The sequence below is a fragment of the Pinus tabuliformis genome, chromosome 1_1, assembly GCF_031772625.1.
Source record: "Pinus tabuliformis cultivar Carrire ecotype Pingquan chromosome 1_1, CPIR1, whole genome shotgun sequence".
NCBI classification, from domain to species: Eukaryota; Viridiplantae; Streptophyta; class Pinopsida; order Pinales; family Pinaceae; genus Pinus; species Pinus tabuliformis.
Genome location: NC_142297.1, coordinates 466,979,018 through 466,989,275, shown reverse-complemented (window position 1 = coordinate 466,989,275; position 10,258 = coordinate 466,979,018).

Sequence of the window (10,258 nt, the reverse complement as noted above, 5' to 3'; positions counted from 1 at the left end):
GATCCAGCCGTACCTGCCTTCCCAAGTAAGTCTAACCAAGCAAGTGCAAATGACTAAGTGCTGCTTCTAATGACTAAGTGCTGCTTCTTATGACCAAGTTCAGCTTGACGAACTAAACCGAGAGTGAGGCTAGAATGAACAACTATACAAACAACTATAGAGCGGTTGAACGTGAAGTAGTGTCTCAGTTAGTGAAAACACCACCCAAAGTACTTATACGCAAGCAAGGTAGGTCACCAGTGCAAGTAGTAAACTAGGCAGGCTGCGTAGCGTTAAACCTTTTACAATGTCGCTCGCTTGAACCGGCTTCACGAACATGAATGACTGGGTTCGAACTGTAGGGATAGGGGGTCAAGAATATCAAACAAAAGATAGGCTCGTAGAGAATCAAATTATAAAGGTAAGGGTATAACTAAATAATATGAAAATATAGCGTATATGAAAGGTATACCAACAAATAACATATATAAATACCCGCATAAACCGGTTCGTTTTCTTCTCTTCTCCTCTCCTCTCAGGCAGAAAGGTCGGTATCAATTAGTTCGATGAAGGCAGTTCGGTCGATGAAGACGGGTAGTTCTAAGGTCGCAGGTCGGGTCGAAGCAGTCGGGCGGGATCAGCAGTCAGGAAGGTGGCAAGGGAGAGGAGGTAGAGATAAGATCTCAGGAAGGAAAGAGATAGAATAGATTGAAGCAGATAGAAATAGAATATCAACGGACGGACAGGTAGCAAGATAGATAGACGGGCAGCAAGAGAGAGACGGACAGTCAAGAGAAAAGAGATCAGGAGATAGATCTCAGGCAAGCAGCAATCGATCTAGCAGGTAGGTTCGACTGGTGAGCTTAAGGTTCACTGTGGACTTCAGATTCCACTGCTCGCTTTTAGAAACTGGGTGATTCAATAACTAACTAACTAACTGTGGGGGGCTTAAGGTTCACTGCTTCAGGTGGAGCTAATTGGGCGTGATTCAATAACTGAGGGCTGGCTGTTGGGAACTGGGCTGTTGATAACTACTGGGTGATTCGATAACTGTGGGCTGTTGGGAATGAACAACTGGGTGTGATGATCACTCACTGCGGGCTTTAGGTTCACGTCGTGTCTCTCTCGTCTCGTGGCAGAACTAAATCTATCTCGTATCGTGTCTCGCTCGATGGGGACATAATATGCACTTGACCAACGTCGGGCAGGATATGCACTTGCTCGACCAGCGGATCAAAAGGGATAGGACTCGTCGTCGTAGCTTCCCTTGCTCCTGCGGATGGTCCTTAGAAGCTTTCCCTTTACCTTATATTGTTTAACTGCCAAATTGCTTGGGTGGGATTATGGTTCATCAGAGAGCCTTGTTGGGATGGATGGGACCAGGCTTCAGACTGTTAGGAGATGGATGCCCAATCCATGGAGGACTTTCTCTTATCAGCAGAAGCGGCACCGAATGGACGATCCCAGCAAAGGCGACCTACGACGCCAGCCACGCCTTCCTTTAAACAGCTTCTGAACTACTAGGAGTGAAAATTGGAGTTATAGCGGGAGATAATAGGGAAATCTAGATAGAACTGCTTCTTATGCACAAGGTTACAGGCTTCATCTTCTGCTGATAGGTTGAGGCTCCTAATTAGAACAAGGACGTATTGATGCGCGTAGAGTATGTGAAAACGCCGATATGCAACACGTAGATATGTGATATCATATATCAATGTATTGATTTGTTTATCTGTAGTTCCAGTAGTTTTTTTCTTCAAACTCTTCGGAATATTCCGATCCGGATCAAAAATGATTGGAATAGATGGCTCAGTGGCTTAGCCGGGCTTCGGAAGGACTGAAGCGAGAAGGGAGGAAGGTGGAATTTGGGTGTACTTGCCATGGAAAGGTTAAACGTCTCTATGCGACATCGTAGATCGATTCCTTCCCGTCAAATGTCGTCTGTTGGCTGCCATAAGCATTGGTCCCCCTCTAACGAGACCTTTGGTGTGGTGCCCCTATAACAATTAGACCTGCAAGCAACTTGCCTTTCTCTCTAGCCTCAACCTCAAAGCCAAGGGAAACGATAGGAAAGGGTATAGTTAATGAAAAAGAATCTCCATTTCTGTGCCCCGATTGGGAGACGCACCCTAAGCTAGAAGCGTGGTTGTTGAAACCTATCAATGGATAAAATTGCCTAAATGAGCAATATAGAATCAATGGTTAACTCAAATTGAATAGTACCTCGCTAACAGCGCGGCGGAGGAATGTGGGGTTCCTCTTCACCTCATTACGGGTTATGAATTTATTGTGTTATCAAGGGTGAAGCCCAAGCCGAGCTAGGCCCATATTGTGGATAAATTCCTCCCATTAGCGTTACTTACTCACCCTCACCTGAGCTATGCGTACGTGACCATTCTCAATGAAAGAACCTTCCGAAAGAGCCAGCCTGAGCCAGTCAAATCAAAATATCCAGGCAGGGAGAAGCCACCTTATACCGATTTCCTAATGCTATTAGGGCATATGGGGTCTAAGGCAACTAACTATACAAACACACCAATTATTGAATTATCACCTCCTTTGATTGAATCATTACCTCCATAACGCCTGCCAGTAACAGAAATATATATAGACTTGGTAGAACTCACACTAGGAAAGGACTTATTTACCTGGTAAATGAATCTATCTCTGAAGGGTAATGTATTATGAATTGGCCTAACTGTACAATCAATAAATCTCTCCCGCAAAAGTGACAGAATACGAACGAAAGCCCTTATAGGAAGGGGAAGGGCAATAAGGTAAGGATATACCTAACTGTATTAAGGAGAGTGTTAACATTAATAAGAAAGAGGTTTAGTTACTGAGAACAATATCCCAACTATAAGGTCCTGGAGGGGCTTGCCCTTCTAAGGGAAAGGAAAGCACTAGTGTTATTGGAATGGGAATATACCGGTCACAGGCGCTTGTAGGAACTTCTCCTTTTGTTGCTAAAATAGGCAGCATTAACATCAGGGGATAAGAAAGGGAAAGAGCCTACAGGGAAGGCCTTTAGGTGATAGAACTAGTCCCGTTCGTCAAGCAATCAGCAAGTATCTTTCAGATGGTAGGGTCTCAGTAAGAGGGGTAGAAAATGGCAGCATAGGTTCGAAAAGGCGGGCACCAGGTCCCCTCAGGTGCTACCAGACTAACGAATCTAGGCGAAGAAACATCCAGATAAAAGATAAGAGTATACATCCATCTTAGCGACAAAAGCAACAGAAAACGGACAGCAACAGGGACAGGAAAAGGAAACAGGGCGAAGGGGATAGAGAACACGGTGAAGATGATGACTTCTCATCTGATACACAATGCTCTCCATACCATAGCCAACCCTACTATCTAAGCATATCCTAAGACTTCATACTTCATCCAAGCTACTATAGCCAGGACAAGTAAGGCACTAGTGATAGAAGATAAGATGGATACCACCAAGAAGCCGGTTGCGGCTGCAAGGAAAAAGAATATGGATGAGACTTAGAAGATCAGCAGCTGATCCAATCAAGAATGATTAAAGTAATCAGTGATCTGAAAAAGATCCAAATGAGAAGTGATCCGAGAAGGTTGAAAAGAGGGTATCCCATGGATCAGATTGTGGGGGAGCTTTAGCTGAGAAGAAGGGGGGGTATCTTGCTGAGAAGAAGGGAGGTTACTTAGTTGGGCAAAAGCGAAGAAGCTTGCTAGGTAAGGTAAAGTCCCATACCACTTGTGCTTTCCTCTGAGCTCCAGCAGAGTGTGTGTGAGGTGCACCCATTCCCCTTACTCATCCATCCATTCCAAGTTTCCACCAGATGAGAGAGAAGGACTTGTTCAATCCATACCTCGTGAAATCCATACCCGAGAATGAGTTCCCCCATACCCTCACTTACCACTACAGAACAATAGAATGTTCCTACCTAGGCTGGACTGAATGGTTCAGAACAATGGAAGGAATGAAGAGGCGTTACATACGTGAATTCACAAGAGGTTCATACGCCAATCTTACATATCGATCATTGCCAATCATATCAGTTATAGCCAATGAGAACCAGAAGGTCAGACAAGAGCCAGTGGTCATTACCGAGAGGTCATTGCCATAGGGCTAGCCAAGAGATAATGGTCATTGACAGAAGGTCATTGTCAAAAGGTCAGCCAGGAGACAAGCATTGCCAGTCATTGTCAGGAGGTTAGAGCCAATCATACCAGTGATTGCCAGTCGGTCATTGTCAGAAGTCATTTCCATATAGCTAGTCTTCTGGGAGGGTTGAGAGGTCTTCCAGGAAGGGATTTCTTTATTTGATTTATGAGGATTACCCAATGAGTCAACCGATCGAGCTAGAACATTGCAGGCATCTAGGGACAAAGGCAGGGAACACGTTGCCAACAATGCAAGGAAGTGCACCAATGAGTGAGTGATTTGATTGATGGCTAGTTGAGAGCAGCGGTGGTCCGGTCCCATGGACAGAGGGATGGTGGCGAGGACAGATAGACATGTGGAAGGGGCAACGAGAGGCGGGGCAGGGTTAAAGGAATGATTGATTGAGGAGCTGGATGATGAGTCTTACCCACCAAGCTACCCCCATCAATCCACAGTTATATATTATTGATCCACCGAACGAGATGAAATAACACCTAGCCCTATATTTAATGAGACGGAATGGACGGAACTCTAGTTCCTCGAGTCGATGGACGTTACATACGTTGATGAATTGAGGAGCAAAGACAGTGCAGTTTATTTTGAGGAGATGGATGAATGAGTCTTTCCCCAATAGCCAATCTATCGATCGACCTAGAGAGACATCCCATTACCCCCAGAGTCAACAGTGACACGCCGAAAGCCTTGACGCTTTACCCTTCACCCATCATCAACACTGACAGCACACGGAAAAAATAATCTGCATGCTTCGCTTCTTTTCTCAATAATTCCATAGGGTGAGCTTGCCGAACTCTCAACCCCCGTGCCGCCATTGATTTATCTCTCTATTTCCTAAAAAATAGAGGGATTTATCGCTCATCCATCCGATGGGTGAGGGTGAGGTAATGAATGCTTGACCCAAGGGCCACCATTGATTTATCGCTCATCCATCATATGGGTGAGGATGAGCCAGTTGAACTCTTGACTGAAAGGCCCATAGGGACGGAGTCACTCACTATTCATATGGTGAGGGTGCGTTAGCGCACTCGACTATCAAGGCTGCCATCGATTTGGAAGCTCACCTTCCCCAAAGAAGTGAAGCCCAGAGGGACTCGACTGAGGTTACGAGGTCGAGGGACTCAGTAGAGGTTACGAGGTCGAGGAGAGGTTACGAACCCACTCTCCTGACCAAAGAAGGGACGGAGTCACCCACTATTCATATGGTGAGGGGCCCCCCACCAAATAAGGACCCCAAAAGCCACCATCAACTTGAATAACTTAAGGCTCGTAGGGTACGTTAGCATGCTCGACTAAAAAGCCACCATCGACTCGACCAAGGTTACGAGGTCGAGGAGAGGGACCTTCACTGTTCTCTCTGGGCCATTGATGTGGGACTACTTCTTATCTTGGGTATGTCTGTTGGGGGTCTGTCTGTTGAACGGGGTAAGGTGTTTGAACGGGTATCTGGTGATGTGTCCTTATCTCATCTGGCGGCAACTTGGAATGGGTGCACCTCACCACTGGGAACATCAGCCACCTCCCTGACTGGCACTACCTGATTAGCGTGAATGAAACTACCGTACCTGTATGAATGCCACTACCTGACCAGCATGAAAGACACTACCTTACTAGCGTGAATGAAACTACCTAGCCCCTATCCCTGCTGAATGGCTCTACCCCCTCCCCTCTCACGCACCGAACCCAGACTTCTACGATGACCGACAAAGAGCACAACCGACAAAGAGCACAGCAGAAAGAATAACGACAAGGATGAGGATGACACCCAACCAGTAGGACAAGGAGCCCCCAGCAGGCAAGAAAGCAAATAAATATAGAGAAGCAACTAAAGTGCATTGCATGGCGACCAGGGACAACACCAGGGATGAGAAGAGCGAGCAGTTATAAAGGCCAGCTAGCTTATGAGGCCAGCAGGGAAGGGAGGAGAGAAAGAGGAAGTCGAGGAGGAGGCTGCAAGCCCTCTGCAAGGGAGAGAGCTACGATGTGGCCAATAAACCGCTCAATATGAATGAAGATCGAAGCTACACGACGCACCCTAAGTCTTTTGTCCCGACTTGCCGAATCGTAAGAGCCAAGATACAAGTTCCACCCACAAGGTCTGGTTCATAAGGCTGTTCCATAGGGGTTGGTAACTAGAGTAGAGGGATAAAAAAGCGTAATTACATATATATAATTATATATATCTTTGTATACGATATTCTTATCGAGTTATTTCCTTGCACTAGGAAGCGCAAGCCCCTCCGGGACCTTATGATCGATATCCAGATGCATAGTCCCCTTCTTACGTCTCTAGGTGCACTTCCAATTCCATAAGCATTCTAAGAAGCAAATAATTCATTCAGTCATTGTCATTGTGTTGAATAAAGATACCCCCCGCTTGGAGCATTGGAAGATTAGTTCCTCCCAGAAGCAAGTGAGTGAGTGACCGGGATTGCTCTCTCTCACCCGAAGACCCATCCAACCATACCAACAAGGGCGACCAAAGACGCTAGCCGTACCAAGCCCGTCAATCGTGGTAATTTCAATTATGAAAGGTGGCCTTTCAGTAGTGAATTTTCCACTTTGACGGGGTGGGGTCAACTGAAGAATGGGCGGGCAACCACTCACTGGTTAAGGGCTTGAAGATCAGGTAGTTATATCAGTCAAGACAGACAGGGCAGGTCCCACATAGCACAAACATGAATAGATCACACGGGTAAGCCAAACCAGACAGACCTTTCTCATAAGCCAGCCAGACAGTCAGACAATCGCTGTCAGCCAACCAGACATTACCCATTCAGCCAACCAACCAGACAATCAGCCGTTGTCAAATAGCCAGACAGGCATTTCTCATTGCCCATTTAGCTAGCCAGCCAGCCAGAAGTAGCATTGTTCCATTCACTCTGTATGCAGATCCTCCAACAGCAGTTCGAGATAGAAAACCCACAGAGGTCTAGGTGGAGCCAGTGGAGGAAGTATTGGATGAAGGAGCCTTGGACCAACTATATAACTTGACTGTAAGGCAATGAGAGGACTATCTAAATCCCACTACAGATGGGGAGCTTAGTTGGCAGAGTGTTTGCTCGTTTGGAACAGATTCTGAGGCTGCATTCACAAGGTGGCAGAATGGCGAATACGAGCAGTCCACATGGCAGTGTGTAGTTCTATGGTCTTGCAGATGGATCAGCGTTGAGGTTAGCGACCCACCATGGTTTGATGGGACAATCAAAGTTGCGAAGTTTGTGACACAGATGGAGACCCAGGTTGCGCCTGAGTGTCGGGTGGAAGTGTTGGATCTAGTGCTCGCAGAGACTCTAACTAGGTGGTGGGCAGTGCATAAAATGATGCTTCAAGCTTGGGAGGATACAACAGCCAGCCTGCAAACTCAGTTTCTACCAGATATAAGGGTGACATCAGAGGGGGAAGGGTCTGACACAGCTCTCCCATTACCGTCATTTGATGGCAGCAGTGATCTATGGGAGCATTTAGATCGTTGTGAGGTGCACTGGAATGCGTGGGCCATTCCAACTCAGTAATGGGTGCATTCTTTCATGCACACCTTAGATCCATTGCTGAGGAATTGATAGCAGATAAATTTGAATCGGACCTAGAATCAGCGCAGAAGCTACTAAACAGTGATGTTTACCAGTAATGCACTCCTTTACTATTCATTTCATTTCCTCCCACCCAGTGTGTATTCCCACCCACCCGGGGAGGAGGATACACTGGCTATAAATGAAGGCCAGTACTATAGTTAGCTTCGGTCAGCCTCCGATCAACTTATTCTCGACCGGAGAACTAAACTATATGTAGGAGACTATAGCCACACTTCCAGACCCCCAAAAAGGTGTACCCCACGGGGTTTGACGTACAGAACATAGGTTCCTACCTGCACCTCACATACAGCACCTCACAGAGCAAACTCACACATAGAGCACCTCACAGAGAAAGACATTCCCATACATAGACTGACATACACATAGCGATATAGATACACATGTTACTTATGTATATTCAACATTTGCAGCTGGATACTGTAGAACAATAGAAGAGCTAATGTACAGGCGCGCTACGCGTTAGAAGTTCCACTGTAGTCATCCCTTCGTCCTGGTCCAATCAACCAATTATTTGCGCTCCTATCTCCATCCATCCTTGCCCATTCGTCAAGAAGAGAGGTGTGCTCGTGCCCGATATGCGACCCGACCATCCCCGCCGAAGAGGCCTCCGGATAACACGACTATATGTGATGCGATGACAAATAGATCTTCTGAAATGATGCGATGACATGTATGAATTATGAAAAAATATATATATATGTTTGTAGTGTATCACCCGACCTGACCTCGCCCTAATTAGGTGGGTGTTTCAAGAGTTCTGAAAGAAAAATGCCTTCCAGAATCAAACATGTTTCATAGGGGTCGGTAACTAGAGTAGAGAAAGAAAGCGTAATTACATATATAATTCACGGTGCCCGTGGAACTCGAGCCCATCGCGGATACGGCGTGATGATTAACAACGACCGAAACCAGGGAGGCTAGCCCATAGTGGCAGCGGCAGGTAAAGTAAACCTGTCTACCTCTAATCCAGACTGGACCCTTCCTATGAGCCCAGCACAGGCTATCACCTCACCCCAGATACCAACACAACAGGGCGGGTGAGAACCTCAGTAACGGAGAACCCCATAGGGCAGAGTCCTCACACGCTGACCCTAAGAAACTCCCAATAGGACACGGATTGGATCATGAACGGACTATGCTCCTTATATACATCCTCAAATGAGCATAACGGTAGCGACACAGACAACGCTATCGAATCCCTCATGTCCCCCAGGGTCATCACACCACATCCTTATCTACGATTTGACCCATATTCCCATCACGAGGCATTATTATCTCCCCCCACACCTCATAATTTGATCTTATCCCATATATCCTATTACGTCATACACCTTAACACCCTCTACGACTCATATCACTTCGTACCATTGGACACCTATCCGTATCCGACCATTCAACATCTTTGCTATGGACCCATAAGGACCCCCATTAGTATAACACCCCCTTTTATACACCTTCGCCAGGAAAACCACTACTAAGATTACCATATCTCATACGCTTACCCCCTAAGTTTTATTGGCTGGTATCACTTTCCAATTTTCCACTTACTCTAACAATTACCAAGTGAAAATGAGCGGGTGCCATATAAGGTAAACCCTTATAGTCAACACCCTAGGGAGCTGGCCCCTAAGTCTAAACCTTAACCGCAAGGAGGGGAATGCCGCTAGTGACTGGAGTTAAGTCGTAACAAGGCAGGCAGAGACTTACTGATAAACCTATCAGTGGGGCTAAGAAGTTAGGCTTATAGGTAAGACAGAGAGGCTATTGGGAGACTAGTGTTGGGGTCTAAAGATGGTAAGCATAAGCCTTATTCATAGGCAACAAAGATAGGCTATAGAGAGAAGCACTTAAGATAGACCCTAATACTGGGTGGTAAGAGCACTTGGTAAAACCTACAGCATAGACCTACTAGTTGGACGGAAATAGTTCCGGTTGTAGAGGCAGTAGAGAGGCTTAACTCATAAGCAGTAGTTTCAGTTTCACCAGCAGGGGACAAAGAAAATAGCTAGGTTAGGGATGGGGTAGAATAGAAACGAGACTGGCACCACCTTTGAACCTCCGAACGGCTTATAAGGATGCGACAGCAGGCTCGACCAAAAGGGAGAGGACATTTGCGGGCGTTCTATGGTAACGAAATCCCCCCTGAACGATATAGAAATAATTAATACAAGGTCCGGAGGGTCTTGCGCTTCCGAGTGCAAGGAATGCGAAGCCTCTTGTCCCTCTGGGGCGCAAGGAATATTCTATTTCGAACAATAGGAACTAGAGAAGCAAGATATCACCCTATAGAAAGCTAGGAACAAGCTATTACTATAAGAAAACCACTAGACAAAATCAAATAGTATCCCCGGAGATAAAATTGACACTTAGACCTCATACCATTACCATCACTTTTGAACCTCTATACATCCATCCGTATTGGTACTATAGAGTGCCTTATTCACTTCACCTTAATCACAACTGGTACTACACTCACAAGAGAAGGAATCAATCACTCAGTAGACACGATGAGCAGAGGAAAAAACAAGCAACAGGG